We start from the raw sequence: 19,561 nt of genomic DNA, 5'->3' as shown, positions 1-19,561 counted from the left end.
ATCCTTGGGACAGCTGTGACACCTGTTAAATTTGAATATAGCATTTATATCCAATCCTTGTATAAAGCAATTAGCCTTTTTAAAAGTTGAATTAAAAAGTAAAGTGAGGACCTAGTTCAAATAAAGTATTTATTGCACTTGTATTTCTAAATACATATTGTAAACACTGGACACTTTTAATTTGCAAAACACTCATTTGCAAATCCGCCGCCGCCTCTCCTTACACCTACAGTGTCATGTATATAACCAAAATGTGCAGAATTACATGGGATTCAATAATTTCATTGCTTTTCTGCTATTATTATTATATATATTTTGTAATTTGATTTAGAAAAACATGGGATATGGCAAATCCCATGGGATTGACCATTATCCCATGGGATTTTGGTTAAATCCCATAGGATTTTTTTGGGTCCCATGGGATAATTGTAGTCCCATGGGATATTTGTTGTCCCATGGGACCAAAAAAATCCCATGGGACTATAATTATCCCATGGGATTTTTAATATCCCATGGGACAAAATAAAATCCTATGGAATTCAAAATATAAATATTAGTGTATTTTGGGTTTTTTCATTTTGTCACAAACATGTTTTTAATTTGTTTATATGACAATAAAGATTATTATTATTTTGGAAAGTATAATATTTAAAGTTAAAAAATAAAATCCTTTAACTGAAATAAAATGATGACATGTCTTAATAAAAGAAAAAAATATTGATTTGAAATCTTTGTCTTGTTTGTTTTATTATGAAAAATAGAACTGAAAAAAATATTTCATATTCTGACTGAATAAATTGACAAAGCACAGTTAATAGTTTACTCTTTTAATGAGGTAAAGTTTTCTTTGTTATAGTTCCATTGCAATACATGAATATGCAAACAATTTGAATCTTATACCTTTGTGGTGTTCATAATATTACGTTTATATTTGCAAATTTATAAAATAAACACTTTTCCTGTTAAGTTTTAGTTTTCTTGTTTCAGCTTGCTATGTACAATTATTCAGTCCACTACATAAGAGTCAAGTAAATAAATTATTTCATCCACTAGAATATTCCTACAATTCTTAGACAAAACATTTTTGCAATCTGTTCTTCAAAAATCCTCCTCCGTACATCTTTATTGGATGGAGCGATTTAAATGAGTGGACAAAGCAAGTTCATTTGGACAACAAATTACTAATATATTTTTTTCATTCCTCCCTTCTTTCAATTGATAATTGCGTTGTTGCATTTACATGATTTAGTTCTTGTGCATCTATGATCATGATAATATGACTCCTTTTTGTTTATAGTCATTATGTTCAAATTTCCTCTTTCTTATGTAGGAAAAAAACACATTCCATTTCAAATTAATAAAAAAGTCACACTATATAGAAAAATATCAACTTTAAGTTTTCTGTTCAGTATTGACCTGTTGAATGATGATCATAAAAACCAAGATGTCTGACCTACAAATACACAAAACTCAAAATTATAAATGAAGAGAAATACAGCAATAAAATGGCTACTTTATCATGTTTATGTACATTTTGATAAAACTTTCATTTGAATATTTAAAATTGTAAGTACTCTTATTTCAGTGCTTTGTGTCTATGGTTTTCATATTAGTTGTTTTTGTGCCTTGTTGCAGTCTTTTGAGTTAAGCCAATTGCAACAAATGTTTACAGTTTGTTCAAAGGTTGTGCTGTTATTAAAACCACTGTCCTAGGTTAGGGGTGGGATGGGTGCTCACAAAATGTTTATTTTATTAGTTGATATTTGCTATGAATTAGCTGTCAGTAACTGTGAGTACTAATAGATCTGTATGTTGAGTCTTTTTTGTTACAGGGAAAGAATAAATGTCCAGCCACATCCGGTCTGTGTTTTTGGTAGCTGTTTTTCTGCTTTGTTGCATTCTAATGAGTTAATAAAATTGAGAATGAAAACGGGAATGTATAAAAATAACCTGACCCAAGAGCCGAAAAAAGCCCTTTTCAACTGATTTTATAGTTTTTATATTGAACTGACACTTACACCACTGTCCTTAATTAGAGGGGGATTTGGTGCCAGCAAACATGTTAAACCATGCCACATTTTGTAAGTGTCTGTCCCAAGTCATGGGTCTATTATTCAGTGGTTGTCAATTGTTGCTATATATCATATTTGTTTTTTGTTTATTGTTTTGTGCAAAAATCAGGCACTTAGCTTTCGCCTTTGTGGTGTATCCCCCAAGCATGTTTAGTATGGATAGACATTATGCCCTTTTTAAATGACGCCATGCCCTTTTTGAATTGTTTTACATTTGTTTTTTTGAATTTCATGGCCTTTTATAGATTACTATGCAGTATAGGGTTTGCTCATTGTGGAAGGCTGTACAGTGAACTAATTTTCTTAAATTTAATGTCATTTGATCTCTATTGGAGAAAAGTCTCATTGGCAATCATACCGCTTCTTATTTTCATATCAACCCTGCCATATTTTGCCTGTCTGAAATCAGGAGCCTGTACATAGTTTAGTGGTTGATGTTGATTCACGTCCGTCATATTTGTTTTTTCATAACTTGTTCATTTTTATGAATTAGTCTGGTATATTTGAAGTTTGAATTGATGTTTTGTTCCAAATTTTGTTTGTGGTGTCTTTTATAGATGACTATATCATGTATAGGTTATGGGTTTTCTCATTATTTACAGGTCATCATTGGCCTCTAATAAGTAATTGCATTGCTTTCATCCACTTAATTGAACTCTGGTGGATAGTTTTCTCATTTACCATACCACATCTTATTTTCATAATAATCATTATTCAAGGGCAATAACTTTTATAGAAGTGGACTTACCATTTAGGCTTTGTTGACGTCTGAAATCTATTTTTGTTGATAATTTCTTTTGTTTATAGTTTCCCTTTATCTTTAATGTTCTTGCCCTACACATAAAAGGGTAAACATTATCATTTAATGACAATAACTACTATTACATAATTAGTAGGCAACTGACAATTTTGGATCATTTGTATATCTTGTCATGCTCATCATTTTTTTTGTTTAATATTATCAATATTCTATGAAAATGAGGTCACAGTAATATTAACCTTGGCAGACAGACAACTTCTTATTCTTATATGACACCTTGCAGTCATTCCATACACTTACAAGTAGACATATGCTTATAATATCTGATAAAAAGAAAAAACCAAGAAAACTTAGCATTGACCAAAGAACCATGAAATACGGTCATGGTTATATAAATCTGCCAGACAGACATGCACACCTTACAATCGTTACATCCGCCAAATATAATTTACCTGTTGCTTAAAGCATATGATAAACTGACAAAACAATGCAAACTTTTCATTGACCAATGAACCAATAAAAATGAGGTCAAGGTCATATAAAACATGCCAGACAGACATGTGCATCTTACAATCATTCCATTCACCAAATATAGGGGCCTTATTGCTTACAGTATCCGAAAAATAGACCAAACCACAAAAACTAAACATTGTCCAATGTACTATGAAAATAAAGTCAAGGTAAGACGAAACTTCTCAGTCAAACATATCATGATATGCACCTTACTATCATTCCATACACCAAATATAGTTGACCTATTGTTAATTTGAAAATCAGAAAATAGAAAAACTGACCAAAAAACAAAAAAATAACATTGAGCAATGAACCATAAAAATGAGGTCAAGGTCGAATAAAACATGCCAGACTAACACGTACATCCTTAAAACTTTTCATACACCAAATATACTTGACATGTTGCATACAGTATTAGAATAAAATGCTCCGCTAGGTGCAGCTTGATTCGACCGCAGAGTTAGAACCCTGAACAGTTGGGGCAAGTATGGACACAACATTCAAGCTTGATACAGCTCTGAATTTGGATTGCGATTAAATTTTTGACACAGCATAGGTTTCTGACACAGAATGAATGTGGTCTAAGAACTTAAAATTTTTTAATTTACCTATTATGGTCCAATATCCAAAATCTAAATACATACACGGTTAGATTCAGCATATCAAAGAACCCCAAGAATTCAATTTTTGTTAAAATCAAACTAAGTTTAATTTTGAACCCTTTGGACCTTAATGTAGACCAATTTGAAAACGGGACCAAAAATTAAGAATCTAAATACACGGTTAAATTCAGCATATCAAAGAAGCCCAATATTTCAATTTTTGATGAAATCAAATCATATCATTATTATTTGCTTTTATACATAAATAAAAAATAACCAACTTAAAATGGAAAATTTTAAAGAAAAAAAAAAGGAAAAAAAAATCCCCCCCCCCATTATTTTAATCCCCTTATGATTCATCACCCCCAAACTCAATCCCAGCCTTCTCTTTGTAGTATGGTACCTTGCAGTACAATTTCAGAAAGATCCATACACTTGAACACAAGTTATTGTCTGGAAACTAGAAAAATGCTTTTTTTTTACCCTTTTTGGCTCCAAATTCCTAAACGTTTAGGGCAATTACCCCCAAACTCAAACCCAGCTTTCCCTTTGAGATATGGAACCTTGTAGTACAATTTCATAAAGATTCATACACTTACACACAAGTTATTGTCCTGAAACTAGAAAAAGGCTTGTTTTTTGCCCCTTTTTGGCCCCTAATTCCTAATATTTTGAGGCAATTACCCCCAAAATCGATCCCAGCCTTCCCTTTGTGGTATGGTACCTTGCAGTACAATTTCAGAGAGATCCATATACTTGAACACAAGTTATTGTCTGGAAACTAGAAAAATGCTTATTTTTAGCCCCTTTTTGGCCCCTTATTCCTAAGCGTTTTGGGAAATTACCCCCAAACTCAATTCCAGCTTTCCCTTTGTGATATGGAACCTTGTAGTACAATTTCAGAAAGATCCATACACTTACACACAAGTAATTGTCATGAAACTAGAAAAATGCTTGTTTTTTGCCCCTTTTTTGGCCCCTAATTCCTAAAATTTTGAGGCAATAACCCCCAAAATCAATCCCAGCATTCCCTTTGTGATATGGAACCTTGTGGTACAATGTCAGAGAGATCCATACACTAACACACAAGTTATTGTCTGGAAGTTACAAAAATGCTTATTTTTGGCCCCTAATTCCTTAACTGTTGGTACCATAACCCCAAAAATCATTCCTAACCTTCCTTTTGTGGTATTGAACCTTATGGTAAAATTTCGTATAGATCCATTCACTTAAACTAAAGTTATTGTGCGAAAACCAATGTGTCTTCGGACGAAGACGCCAATGTCATGCCAATATACGACCGCAAAAATGTTTGCGGCCGTATAAAAACTGGACATTTTTACCTAGGAATAGTGATGTCTTGGACTAGGAAAATTAGTTTGGGGACATAAATTACTGACATCAGACTAAATATACTAGTAAATTCTGTGTCCATGGACTTTTTATACTAGTTATATTTGTCTGACCAGACAATTTTTACAAGGACTAATTTATCTCTTACACTAGTTCTCAGAGAGACATGTCACCTTACCTTGACACATAATTCTGACTCTGAACAAACCAGTATTTGCTCTTACTCCTTAATAATACTGCGTGCTTAGGGGAGAAGCAGCAAATACCAACTTTAAAGTCTTTGGTTTTACCCTGTTGGGTTCAAAATAAACAACCTTCTGCACTTGAGGTTAACACGCTACCACGAGACCAGGCAGTATAATATAAGGAGTTTACCCAAGATTTAAAGTTTCCAAGTTTTTGCAAAAACTGGATCAAAATCATCATTGAAAAGCAATAACTTTTTAATAAGATTTACAAATGTAAGTTTCTCTTTAAATGTCACAGTTTTAGAGATAAAAAGGCAAATTCCAAGAAATATGAAGAAAAAAAAAAGGTAAAAATCTGTATTTAAGGCAACAACTCCTATGAGTCAGCTGCCAGTTTTGATGCCATTTAAAATGGACAGTAGATTTTATTTTTCAACATTCTGATCATTTCTACCCTTGTCAGATATCGTCTATCTATTTTGGCCTTTTGTAGCTTATTACGCAGTTTGGCTTTTTAGCCCATTGTTGAAATCTGTACGGTGACCTATATAGTTGTTAACTTCTGTCTTTAGTTTCTGTTGAAGAGCCTACGGTGACCTATATAGTTGTTAACTTCTACGTCTTTAGTTTCTGTTGAAGAGCCGTCACATTGGCAATGTCCAATGATACCATATTTGTATATGTTTTTGTCATGTAGGTGTAAGGGAGTTACCATTTGATTTTTATGGGGGGGGGGGGGCCTTTATATTTTTCACTCTATTCGATCCTGCTTTTTTTTTATTAGTTTATCCTGACTTTTTTTTACATAAATTGTCATCCTGCCTTTTTTTTTGCCATGTTGCTCATCCTGCCTTTTTTTTTTTTTACTCAAAACTCCTGTCCTGCTTTTTTTACAAATTTCATCCTAGCTCCCCCCCCCCATAAAAATCAAATGGAAGCTCCATAAGGAGACAACCTTTTGATTTTCTGGTGGGATAAAAAGTGGAGACAGGTTATTCATCACCTGGCCTGGTTAGTTTTTCAGGGTTCGTAAGGATAGAAAATCCGGCAAATTGTAACAATTAAACCCCTGTTGTACGACCATAGTCCAAAAATTTATGACGTCTTGCAAGGCTATTTTAACTTTTTTCTGGCCACATGATAGTCAAAGTTGTGACTGAGTGCGGAAATATGAAGATAGATAGATAGAAAAAAAATTAAAATAGTCTTGCAAGACGTCATAATACACCTTATCGCTATTCCCGGCTGACCCGAGAATCTGTCCCGCTTGAACTTTTGACGTCATACAACAATCACTTTTCCATTGTGGCGTCAGATATTTTGTATTGTGACGTCAAAATTTTACGGGAACCTGTGTGATGTCCAGTAATGGCGGACAAATAGCGATAAGGTGTATTATTTTGACTACCTAAAGATGTAACCTAATTCTTACTTGTTTGGGGAAAAGGAGAATTAACCGAACCACTATTCAATCTAAATCAGTGAACTGAATTATTGTCTTTTGCAGTAGTCCGAGTCGACATCTGTAACTAATCATGCAAATTGATAGTCAACAGTATACCTTTTTCAAAATGTCAGCTTACGACAAAGAATCACTGGTGATAGGGGAGTGTAACCAATAAATTGATCCTAAATCAGATAAGATTTTCCCAGTAACGGAGAACCCCTTTCTTTGAGTGACTCTTGAGTGAATATAACTAGTGACGGGGGTCTCACAAATAAATATTAATCTGAATTACAGGAACATCGATAAGCAAAGTAAACTTACATATTAATCTCGAAGTTATTTACGTTAAAGACAGACTGTGCTCCTGAATTAATGTATTAACTTATACATTTGCGTATATTACTCGGGGGGGGGGGGGGGGGGGGGGGGGGGGGGGGCACTTCCTATATACAAGGTGATAGGACGTGCCGCTGGAATAGGTCACTTTTTCCAGCTTGAAAATATGGGAATAGGTGGGGAAAACTGTCAGAAATATATCATCAGTGATAAGGTCGATAAAGTTCCAATTACTTGTATATGTACTTGTATATGCAAAGCCCTGTCATTTTTTCACAGCCGAAAGTCTCGCCGTAAGTAAACATTACACACAGAATCTTAGCCTTAAATATTCCACTTTTCCAACACACCCCACGAACGGTACGTCTAAACACTGCTAAGGAGTCCTTAGTGCACTAAGGACGTATACTATGCCACTAAGGACTAGATGGGGTGCTGTTACATGCATTATTTTTCCATATTAAGTTAAAGATTGATATTTAATGCATAAATTTAAAATTTTATAGAAAAATAATCACAAATAAACGAGTTATTAAGCATTGTTTAAGCACGTGCCCATTTTTCTTTGATATGCCGAAAATCAGTGAACCGATTGACACGTGCCATATAACATGAAAACTGAATAAACAATCATAATCTTTTTATTTTAAGTAATTAACAATTGTATCGAAAAGATGAATGCTTAATAATTTATAATTAAATATGTTGTTATTTGCAATGATTAAAAGGACAAATAATTTTATTTATTTTTTATATCTTTTTGACAAAGTTATTTGCCATTTGTGCACGACTATGATGTGCGCCAACTAATAAGTTAAGAGTGTGGTCAGCTTGTTAAATGTTTATGTAAGAGTATGGAAGTAATATTTAGAGATACCAAGACAAAAGGAATAGATATATTTATAAGTTTTTTGTTTTAATTTTAATTCCGACAAAGATGCGTGTTTCATTAAAATTTATGAGTAAATTCCGAAAAAAAACTATCAAAACCTGGTGTTTGCTTCTCCACTTTCTATTACTGCTTCAAACTTATTACGAATTACGATTGAATTGAAAAAAAAATCATGTGTTAATTTAGAGCTATAGATATAATTTTGACATAAAAAGGTTATGCTTCGTACGAATGCCTTGAAAATATGCTTTTTCATGATGTGAAAATATGCTTTTTCATGATATGAAAATAATCATTTTTTGTAATACAAGATAATTTGAATACTTTATACCTCAATCTATCACGTGTAAAAATGAAAAAAACAAGGATTTGTATAGTATATTACTATACAAATCCTTGAAACAAAACCAACAGAAATATTTTCAAATATAATTTCTTTAAATCTATTTTTTCTTTAAGAAGAACAAGTATGTCAGAAGGAAATCCGATTTGTATTTTTTTAACCAAATTGTCTGTTTAAGATATTGTATGAAATAATGACTATGTTGTATGTGCTTTACTCATTGTTGAAAGCCGTACGGTGACTTATAGTTATTAATTTCTGTGTCATTTTGTCTCTTGTGAAGAGTTGTCTCATCGCCAATCATATAACATCTTCTTTCTTATATTGGTTGCATGTAGTAAAAATTTATTGTCATATTGAATTCGTTTTTGTCCAGAAATATATTGCTCAAACGTGTTCTTCATATGATAAAAATTTTGAAGATGAACCATAGCTAACGCAAAAGATATATTAACTCTGTCCAAACTGTTCATGTTTTAAATACGCCTGTTTACATGTAGCTTGCATTAAATAAGTTTGGTATTACGTAGTAAATATTTTTTATCATATTGAATTCGTTTTTGTCCAGAAATATATTGCTCAAACGTTTTCTTCATATGATAAACATTTTGAAAATGAACCATAGCAAACGAAGATAATAAGATAATCTCTGCCCAAACAGTTCATATATGAAATTAGTGTGGTTGCATGTAATAAAGATTTATTATCTAATTGATTTCGTTTTGTCCAGTAATACATTGCTTAACGTCTTCATATATGAAAATAAATTTAGATAAATTGCTCTGGAAACAAATCTATTATTTACAAGAAATAATTACAAAATACTCTTGAGAATCTGAAAAAAACCATGAATAAAATTTTAACAACTTATTCAGTGCGAAGTCAAATCAAAATTGATCACTGAAATATAATCTGAAAAACAATTCATTTATTAGTATCCAACTTTTCCAATGTTGTCGATGTAACACAACAGATAGCAGGATTCCCGTGTAATCAGTTATGTAATTTGACACGTGTCTAACGGTTCATTGATTTTCGGCATATCAAAGAAAAACAGGCACGTGTCTACACAATGTTGAATAACTCATTTATTTGTGATTATTTTTCTATAAAATTTGAAATATATGCATTAAATATCAATATCTACCATAATATGAAAAGACATTAAAGGTAATAGCACCCCATCTAATCCTTAGTGGCATATCATAAGTCCTTAGTGCACTAAGGTCTCCTTAGCAGTGTTTAGACGCACCCACCCCACGAAACCCAACCAATATGGGAAAAGGTTACAATTTTACCGACGCAATATATGAAAAGGTATACATTTTTAAGATCTAAATTATATGAAAAGGTGGGGTCACAGAACCCAAGCGACACCCCTATCAATTAAGTATTGAAGTGCCCCCTCCCCCTCCCCACCCCCCGATGTATTTTACTGCTACAATCACGCGACCGTTGCTGAGCAGAGAACCATACTTTCAAGCCAGGGTCAGTCTATACTAACAGTTAGTATAGAAAGTCCCTGTAAAAAGGCAGGCAAATCCTAACAGTACTGTAACTTAATGATACATGTATATCAAGTTACAGCACCTCACCCAGCACAGTTAGCACACTGCATGGTGTGTGTCAGTCTTATAATTAAAACTGTGTAGGTTCATATCGTTTGATTCAACGTTTTTTCGGATATTTTAAGGACCGGTGTCAACATGGTCAAATCCGACCTGCCACTTTGCAACCTGACCTGCAAAAATATAATTCGACTGAAAACAAAGCCAGTCAAAATTGCTTTTTGAGACTGGGCGACTGAAAAAGTTTTAAAATGTGACCTTGTGACCCTACTTGGAATTCTCCATTCATCGGCGTGTGTCGGTGTGGCTAAAAAGGGGGAATTGTTTTTTTTTCTTGGGACAAAAAATTGTTTCTATCATTGTTAAAAAAAAATCAAGACCAATCATAAACTTTTTTTTCAAACTCAGTGTCGTATTTTATTGTTTTCCCAACAATGTTTAATAAAAGCTTAAAATGTTTGTTTCAATTCCCTCTGACTTCCCTCCTGATTTTTTTTCTCAAGAAATTATAGAATCTGTAAATGGATATATGTCTGTAGTGACTACAGACATATATCCATTTACAGATTCTATAATTTCTTGAGAAAAAAAATGCATTTAGATAAGAAATTCCAGCATGCATCATCAAATAATTCATGTGTATTTGTGACATCAACAAAACTGAAACATTATATTATTTCCCAGTAATTATGTAAATCATTTTGATTTACAAGTATATATGTCTGGGACTTATGCATGTATATATCTCACAGGCACTTGTCTCAGAAAAAAAAATCTATATACTTTAATTAAGGTATATAGGGGAAAAAATCTGAGACAAGTGCCTGTGATATATCTGTCAGTCCTAGAATAATAAATATAATAATTGTATCTTAATCTTTGGAAAAATCCAATTATTAAATTGTTAAATTCTTTTACTTCATAATTATGTCAAAGTATACTTTTTAAAGTTTTAAATTTTAAAGTTAAAATAAATATTCCGTTTTGATCTAAGGAAAAAAAATTAAACTGTAATGACATGGTCAGTCAACGGATTTGTTGCATGGCTGATTACAGGTAATTAAAGCATGCAGTAATTTTCCATTACGACAGTGCGTGTACCCTGGGGTGTGTATAACGTTTTAGAAATACCATAGTTTTCTAGAGAACATCCTGTCGATGTGTAATACAGATTGATGACATTACACAAAATTTCTTTCGTTAAATATAGTTAAGTATCTGTGTCCATTCCCTGTTGCAACACTACAAATTTTTCGAAGAAAAAAATGTTAAAATTTGAAGAAAAAAAAATCATTTATATAAAATAAAGAAGAAAAAAAGTAGCAAATAAACTTATGTTATTTGCCTATCCTGCAGTAGACAAGAAATTGAGGATGAATACCATTTCTTCTCAGTCTGCCCATGCTATACATCATTGAGGGATACCTATATACAAAATATTAATAAAAATCTTAATTTCAATTTTATTAAATTGCAGTCACCTATAACACTGAGGCATATGACCTCACTTTTAAATAGCAGTCTGCCAGTCATTATAAATATCACCATAAAGTATATTAATGATTGTTTTTTATTGAGAACATCTGTATAACTTATGTTTCTAAAAATACATGAATATTGTTTTTACAAAAAGAAGTTTAATACATTTTTCATTTTGTATGTAATAATTGAAGCCATTTCGAAATATAAGAAATCTTCACATAGTCGGGAAATTTTCAATTCAAGTTATTTCATTTGAAAACGTTAAAAAATATAGATCTTATTCGATGTAAAATGTGGCGTCCTTGGATATCAAAACCCCGTTTAAATAGGGTTTGTCTACTTTCGTCTATTGTCGAACATTCTATAATCAAGGATTTGTACAAATCCTTGCTATAATATAATGAATCGCGTCGCCAATATCACCACAATTACATAAATTACAAATACAATCTTCTCCTAAATATTTCTAACAATTTCAATAGGAAATTTTGAGTCGAAACTGAAGTACCAAATCTACAAAAAGAATCACTATTTTTTATAGTAGTAGGCGACGAAAACTAAACTGTTTATAATCTTTTTTTTCACCTAAATTAATTGAAACTCTTGAAATGATTTAACATTATCTATAGACAGCTTACAAATTCAAATCTTTTTAGAAGTATATGAGTGTATAGTAATAATTTGTTCATTAACCCCCTTTTTTCTTCTATAAAATTACATTGTAATCGATTTTATTTCCAAATTTGTGTTTGCTAGGATTGACACTTAGAACGTACAACATAAAGTAACAAGTAAAAAGTCACGATTCAGTTTTGGGATATTTTTTTCTTTGAATAAACTTAATTTTAAAAACGTTTCAGCATTTTTCTGAAATATTTTTAAAAGGAAATGGACTTGTAAACAAAATTTATTTTTGAATATTAATATTGAACAATGATTGTTAAGAAAACAATTTGCCAAAGTGGTTTGGTAATTAACTGGCTTCATGCTGTCAAAAATGTCTCCTTTTTATAAGTTTTTGATAAAAAAAAAAAACTATTTGAAGGCGAATTAATCATTTCCTCAACTAAATACATTTATCTATAAATAAAGTCAATTCGTCAAGAACTTTCTCTCATATATTTAAACAATTGTAAAATAATTAATTTAAACTTTTGTACTGCGACTTTCTGTCCGTTTACCAATACTTATTCCTTGTTAGGTTTTTTCATATCCATTTACGAATACTTATAATGTGATAATTTTCGGAAGCTTTTATTCTATTTTCATATCAAACAACCATGTTACCCGTAGAACGGAGTTAAGTACAAATTTAGGAATTTAGTACTTAAAATTTCAACAACAAAATTTTATACTTTCATTTACCTGGATTTTGTTCTACGCTTCGAAGCCGCCACCCTGTATCAAACATAGCCAACACCTCGCATGGCGTATTCACGATGTTGAGGGATTGACAATATACAATCAAAGTTAGCAATATACAGCAAGTAAGTAATTGGGTGTTGAATGCCAGTAGATCTGAATTTGTAAATTGAATTTAACCTGTTTAGAATGTGTATTGGTGAATTGTTTAATAAAATTACACACATATGATAATCTGGGCTGATATGCATAAAACCACTTTAAGTTCAAAGTATCAATGAAACTGGGTCTGCATGAAAAAATGACTTATCACATAATACCAGAACCTATGTTTACTGTTAGATGATAAGAAAATATAGCTGTAGGCCTAGTTTACAAATTATTTATTCTTTTAATTTCTATTTGACTGTCTTCGTGCTTCTTATGTGTTTTAAATATTTGCGTTTTGTATGCTATAGTTAAGTTTTATAGACTGTTGTACGTCATTTGGTCGTTTTTAAGTTTTTGTCATGGCGTTGTCAGTATGTCTTCGACCTATAAGTTTTATATAATCTGCATCTCTTGTGCTGTATTTTAAAATGTATCTTTACACATTCATCAATACACCAAAAAATATGAATAAAGCTTTCGTATATATAAAAATAAGGAGATGTGGTATGATTGGTAATGAAACAACTATCCGGGATATTTTGAGACAAAGTGCACGTATCAGCAGTCAGCCGAAACCACTAAGCGTTTTGCATCCATACGTTGTTTTTTTTCGGGATACTGACTGCATAGTAAATTATCAATGTACTAGTTAATGTTCTCGAGGGATGACCCTATTACAGAGACATATATATTCACATATGTGTATATATGTCTCTGCCCTATTACGTGTCAGTAACATTCTCGACACGGTTCATTTTTACGGCGGCTCAGTTTTGTCTTAAGAAAAAACATAATTGATAAGTTTCTTTCCCCTGCATTCCTCGATCGCACTTGTGGAAATAGCACATTGGTCTCAAGAGACAAGACATTGGTACACTATACGTTACAACACTTGCCGTCAGTACTCAAAATTGGAAAAATATTAAATAAGAAGGTATAGAAAATTAATGCATACACACTATTATCAACCACAGACATGATGTTTTTCTCAATTTGCCTAAATCGTTATTCCGCAATACAACGAGGGTGAAAACCCACCTGAACACAGTCACAGGCACCGGCATGTTGTGAATTTGAAAGTTCAAATAGGGGGGGGGGGGAGGGGGCCCGGGCCCCCTTTCTTGGGAAAAATTTGGTTGATTATATAGGGATCACTGAAGCATGACTGGAGCCGGCCCTCTCTTATGAAAAGTTCTGGATCCGCCACTGCATATTCATGAAATAAACCAACATAAAATTATCCAAAAGATGAATAATACTTAATACTTACGACTAAGATTGATTATAAGTATACTTGAGTCGGTTTTACAAAAAAAAAAAAAAAACAAGTAATCGTATAAAGTATACTGTATTGTACATGACATAATTACTATCAATATTATTTGTAAGTTTTTTTGTGAAACTGACTGCTGAATTGTTTTCCCATGCTTATGGTACATCTAAGTCGTATGCTTTTTATAAAACCACCTCCAGGGTGTAATGTCTGCTCGCCCATAGAATCTGTTTGTAGATATAGGAAGATGTGGTATGACAGTGCCAATGAGACAACTATCCATCCAATTAACAATTTATAAAAGTAAACCATTATAGGTCAAGGTACGGTCTTTAACACAGAGCCTAGTTTTTATCAAAAAATAAATATATTGATATTAATAGTATATAGGTTAAATAATTTATTCATACATTTTTAATTGACTGACCTAGAATTATCATGATTATTGAGGAATTTAAACCATGCATTCCTATTTTTAAAAAGGGACAAAAATAAAATTTATATATAATAACAGGGTGATACAAATGAGAAAAACTCAAGAAGTTGTTTTCAATTAAGATAAATACATGCAGTTAATAATGGTTTCCAGTTGTTTTTTTAAAGCAGAGGCAGATTTAGTTTAAAGTTGGAAAAAATTGTTTGTACCAACAAAAATAAATACACGAAGTTAATCCAGAATTATGTGTTTATCATTTTTTTTTTATGTTTAGGTTGCCAGCAAGATGAAAAGAACAATGCAGTTCAAAAGTCAAAATGTGGATAAGCTGCAGTACAAGGTCCTACTTTTGCAGATTTTCATATTTTGCATGAATGAATTTGAAGTTTATATCATGGAGGGCAGAGAAAGAAAAGAAACACTTCAATTTTCCTGCTTCTGAAAGATCTTGTTCGGTAAGTTTTATTCTCTGTTTTGATAGTGTTTGTGCGTCCATCTGTCTTTCTCTAAATTGTATTCACTTAAAGTTTTTGGTTACAGTACACCATGAGACTGAACTTCAGTTAGTAACTTGTGGTTTTACATGTATATACTTAAAATTTAGTACTTTAAAATGTTCATAAAATTGAGAATGGAAGTGGGGAATGTGTCAAAGAGACAACAACCCGACCATAGAACAGACAACAGCAGAAGGTCACCAACAGGTCTTCAATGCAGCGAGAAATTCCCGCACCCGGAGGCGTCCTTCAGCTGGCCCCTAAACAAATATATATACTAGTTCAGTGATAATGAACGCCATACATGTATTTTTGTCGAGCCTGCAACTTTTGTCGCAGAAAGCTCGACATAGAGATAGTGATCCGGTGGCGGCTACGGCGGTGGCGTTAGCTAACTTCCTAAAAGCTTTTTATTTTAGAAGGTGGAAGACCTGGATGCTTCATACTTTGTATATAGATGCCTCATGCATGTCATGATACCAATTCTGTCTGAAACATGTCCATTGTCCTTGACCTCATTTTCATGGTTCAGTGACTACTTGAAAAAAAAGTTCAGATTTTTTTTAATGTTAATTTCTCTCATATTATGAGTAATATGATAACTATATTTGGTATGTGCGTACCTTGCAAGGTCCTCATGCTCGTCAGAGAGTTTTCACTTGACCTAGACCTCATTTCATGGATCAGTGAACAAGAACTTAGTCTTAGATGCATGATTTTTTTTATTAGTTGTTAGTGGCTTTGTACTAGCTGTCAGTAACTGCGAGTACTCTCAGATCTATACTTAGTGTCTTTTTGTTGTTTGGATGTACAAGTACCCGACCACGTCCACTTGTATTTGTAGTATTTGTATTTTTATCCATCTGATGAGTTAAGCCTCTTTCAACTGATTTTTATAGTTCGTTCTTATGTTGTACTGTTACACCACTGTCCCAGGTTAGGGGAAGGGTTGGGATCCCACTAACATGTTTAACCCCGCCACATTCTGTATGTATGTGCCTGTCCCAAGTCAGGAGCCTGTAATTCAGTGGTTGTCGTTTGTTTATGTGTTACATATTTGTTTTTCGTTCATTTTTTGTACATAAATTAGGCCGTTAGTTTTCTCGTTTGAATTGTTTTACATTGTCATTTCGGGGCCTTTTATAGCTGACTGCAGTATGGGCTTTGCTCATTGTTGAAGGCCATACGGTGACCTATAGTTGTTAATTTCTGTGTCATTTGGTCACTTGTGGAGAGTTGTTGTCTCATTTGCAATCATACCACATCTTCTTTTTTATATTTAAGGTTACGTTTTGGTGGTCAAGTCCATATCTCAGATACTATAAGCAATAGGTCTAGTATATTCGGTGTATGGAAGGACTGTAAAGTGTACATGACCAACTGGCAGGTATCATCTGACCTTGACCTCATTTTCATGGTTCAGTGGTTATAGTTAAGTTTTTGTGTTTTGGTCTGTTTTTCTTATACTGTATGCAATAGGTCTACTATATTTGGTGTATGGAATGATTTTAAGGTGGTCATGTCTAGCTGGCAGGTGTCATCTGACCTTGTCCTCATTTTCATGGTTCAGTAGTCAAAGTTAAATTTTTGAGTTTTGGTCTTTTTTTCTAATACTAAATGCAATAGTTCAACTATATTTGGTGTATGGAAACATTTTATGATGTACATGTATGTCAGTCTTGCAGGTTTTATTTGACCTTGACCTCATTTTCACGGTTCATTGCTCAGTGTTAAGTTTTTGTGTTTTGGTCTGTTTTTCTTAATCTATAAGCAATGAATACGTCAGCTATATGTGTTGTATGGAAGGATTGTAAGCTGTACATGTCTGCCTGGCATGGTTCATCTGCCCTTCACCTCATTTTGATGGTTCATTGGTCAATGTTTAGTTTTCTTGGTTAAGTCTGCTTCTTAGACAATGTTAGAAACTATAAGCAATAGTTCAACTGTATTTAGTATATTGAATGATTGTAAGGTGTACATATATTTCTTGTCAGGTTCATATGACCTTGAATTCATTTTCTTGGATCATGTTGAGTTTATGTGATAGTTGTAGTAAAGCTTTATATTTAGGACTATCAACATGATATCAATGATTAGTAAGGAAGGCGCAACATTTCAGCGTGTGCACTCTTGTTTATACATTATACACCACATTTACTGTTTTTAACCTGATTTTATGAATCACTGAACATAGAAATGTCATAATGTGAAATTATAGTACATTCTTAGGTTAAAGTTTTAGGTTAAGGTATATAGCTTACCATAAAGTTGAATTTCATACACATGTTCATTATGTGTTGAATTTTTAAATTCAGCGCCAAACTAAGATTTTGAGCCTGATTACATGATTGACTAGACATTGACACATGCTAGTGTTTACCAGGCATGGTGTCCTGTATTAGGAATTTGTCATGTACTATAAAGAACGTTAATAGTACTCGCTGAGTATGGAGTTTTTGTGAAAGTTTAATATTAGTGAGATTTTTGCATGACATCCTGTCAACTGCTTGTTGATCATGTTTATACATGTCTTAAATTTAATATCTGACACATTGGTGTTTTGTGAACTTGGAAATAAGTTATTTGATAGAATAATTATGTTTTGAGATTATCAAAATAAAAAAATATCCCATTTTTACTATTAGGCCAAGTAAATTTAATTAGTAGATTTTCATCCAAATTTTTTAAAAAAATGGGGTGGGTGGGAGGATTTTATTTTTTATTTTTTATTAGATATGAAACGCTCTTGTGACGTGTTCTTCATATATGCAAGTGTAATAATAAGGTTCTATCATGTATATACATGTATAACGAATCAAACATACAAAGAAATGCAAAAACCAAAATTTGAAACAGGATGTTATTAATGAAACGAAATTATCGACAGTTACCGGTAACGAAAATGAACAAAATCCGAAAATCGTAAATTTTTCAAAATAAAAAAAATTCGGGCGGAACGATTTGAGAGGGGCGGGCGGGGATGAAAATCTATCAATTAATTTTAATTGGCCTTAATGATTAAGTTTTAAAAAAAAGAAGATTTAGGATATATGTATAACCATATATAAAAATGAGACAGCAACCGAACAACACAAAAATAAGAAAAAAAACAATATAATTTTTTGTATCAATGTTATAATTTCCAACATGTCCAAAGAGTTCAATGTATTTTCTAATTGAAATAAAACACAAGTGGAACTCTTTCAGAACTTCAGAAGCTTGAAGAAGTGCTGTTTCTATTGTTGGTTTTCTGTATAATATATTGCAAATTCTTGTGAAAAATGGAATTTTATTGTAATTGCCTAAAGTTTTAACATTGATCTATATATATATATATATATATATATATATATATATATATATATATATATATATATAACTGGGGAAAATACCCAAATGTTATAAAGAAGAATACATTCCATTCTCAATTTTATAAATTGATTGTTATATAATATTAGAATAGGAAGATGTGGTATGTTGCTAATTTGACAACTCTCCATCAGAGACCAAAGGATGTAGGAGGTTAGCAACTGATGACACTGGACAACCTTCAACAATCAGTAAAATCCATACTGCATAGCTATTTTTATTGAAAATCATATGTTATTGCTACATGTATGCAAACAATTTTTTATTATCCATAACTTCGGATTTTATTGGTTCTTTTTCAGAAGGATTGAAATTCATCACTTAGAATAAAAAGAGAAAACACAGAAACAAGACCAAAATAAATTCAAAGACAAAAGTCAGATCAGTTATTATTTTCATCACTCAGTCAATGAATTGAAGTTCTATTAAATATCTAAAGATATTAAAACCACAATAATGACTATGTTCTGTGCCGAATGACCAAAAAGTGGACTATACATTACGATCACACAATGCTGGATGATAAGAAACTATTAATTTTTTGGGTGGAGGGATATCCTGAAAAAAAAATAGATTTATGTAAAAAGCTACTAGTATGTTAAGCCTATTAATAGAGTTTTCATTGATTTCAAATGGGAAAAATTGTGTTTCAAAAAAGTATTCTAGAATTCATAAATAAACATATATTGATACTTACATTATCTGCTTTGTTGTTTAAAAGTTTAGTTTTGAACAGTTATAGAACAATATAATTGCATTAACATTTCCAAGGAAAAAAAGATATTCAACTAAAAAGATTCATCTTAAAACAATTTACTACCAAACAGAATTCATTGTAACATACACATTTATTTACTGTATATTTATAATTTGAATCCCATAGGATTTTATTTTATCCCATGTGTCCCATGGGATATT

The 19,561-nt window shown here is 32.1% G+C and overlaps 2 long non-coding RNA genes across 5 annotated transcripts; one reads left to right on the top strand and one right to left on the bottom strand.

Moving 5' to 3' along the window:
* Positions 1-811: 811 nt before the first annotated feature.
* LOC127721729 (uncharacterized) lies at positions 812-7,375 on the bottom strand. 2 transcript variants are annotated; one of them, XR_007991418.1, is made up of 3 exons: positions 6,921-7,375; positions 2,821-2,906; positions 812-1,453 (listed from the first exon to the last, which is right to left on the bottom strand). It is a non-coding gene; the product is annotated as an uncharacterized LOC127721729 (long non-coding RNA). The 2 variants fall into 2 exon arrangements; XR_007991417.1 differs by having other exon boundaries at positions 7,050-7,374.
* Positions 7,376-12,897: 5,522 nt separating this feature from the next.
* On the top strand, positions 12,898-19,341 carry LOC127721727 (uncharacterized). Of its 3 annotated transcripts, none has more exons than XR_007991416.1 (3): positions 12,898-13,043; positions 15,052-15,232; positions 18,946-19,341. It is a non-coding gene; the product is annotated as an uncharacterized LOC127721727 (long non-coding RNA). The 3 variants fall into 3 exon arrangements; XR_007991415.1 differs by lacking the exon at positions 12,898-13,043 and adding an exon at positions 13,894-14,002; XR_007991414.1 differs by lacking the exon at positions 12,898-13,043 and having other exon boundaries at positions 14,638-15,232.
* The last annotated feature ends 220 nt before the right edge of the window (positions 19,342-19,561 follow it).

This window comes from Mytilus californianus, unplaced genomic scaffold, assembly GCF_021869535.1.
Source record: "Mytilus californianus isolate M0D057914Y unplaced genomic scaffold, xbMytCali1.0.p SCAF_12, whole genome shotgun sequence".
Classification (NCBI taxonomy): Eukaryota; Metazoa; Mollusca; class Bivalvia; order Mytilida; family Mytilidae; genus Mytilus; species Mytilus californianus.
This window is presented reverse-complemented; position numbering and strand designations above follow the sequence as displayed.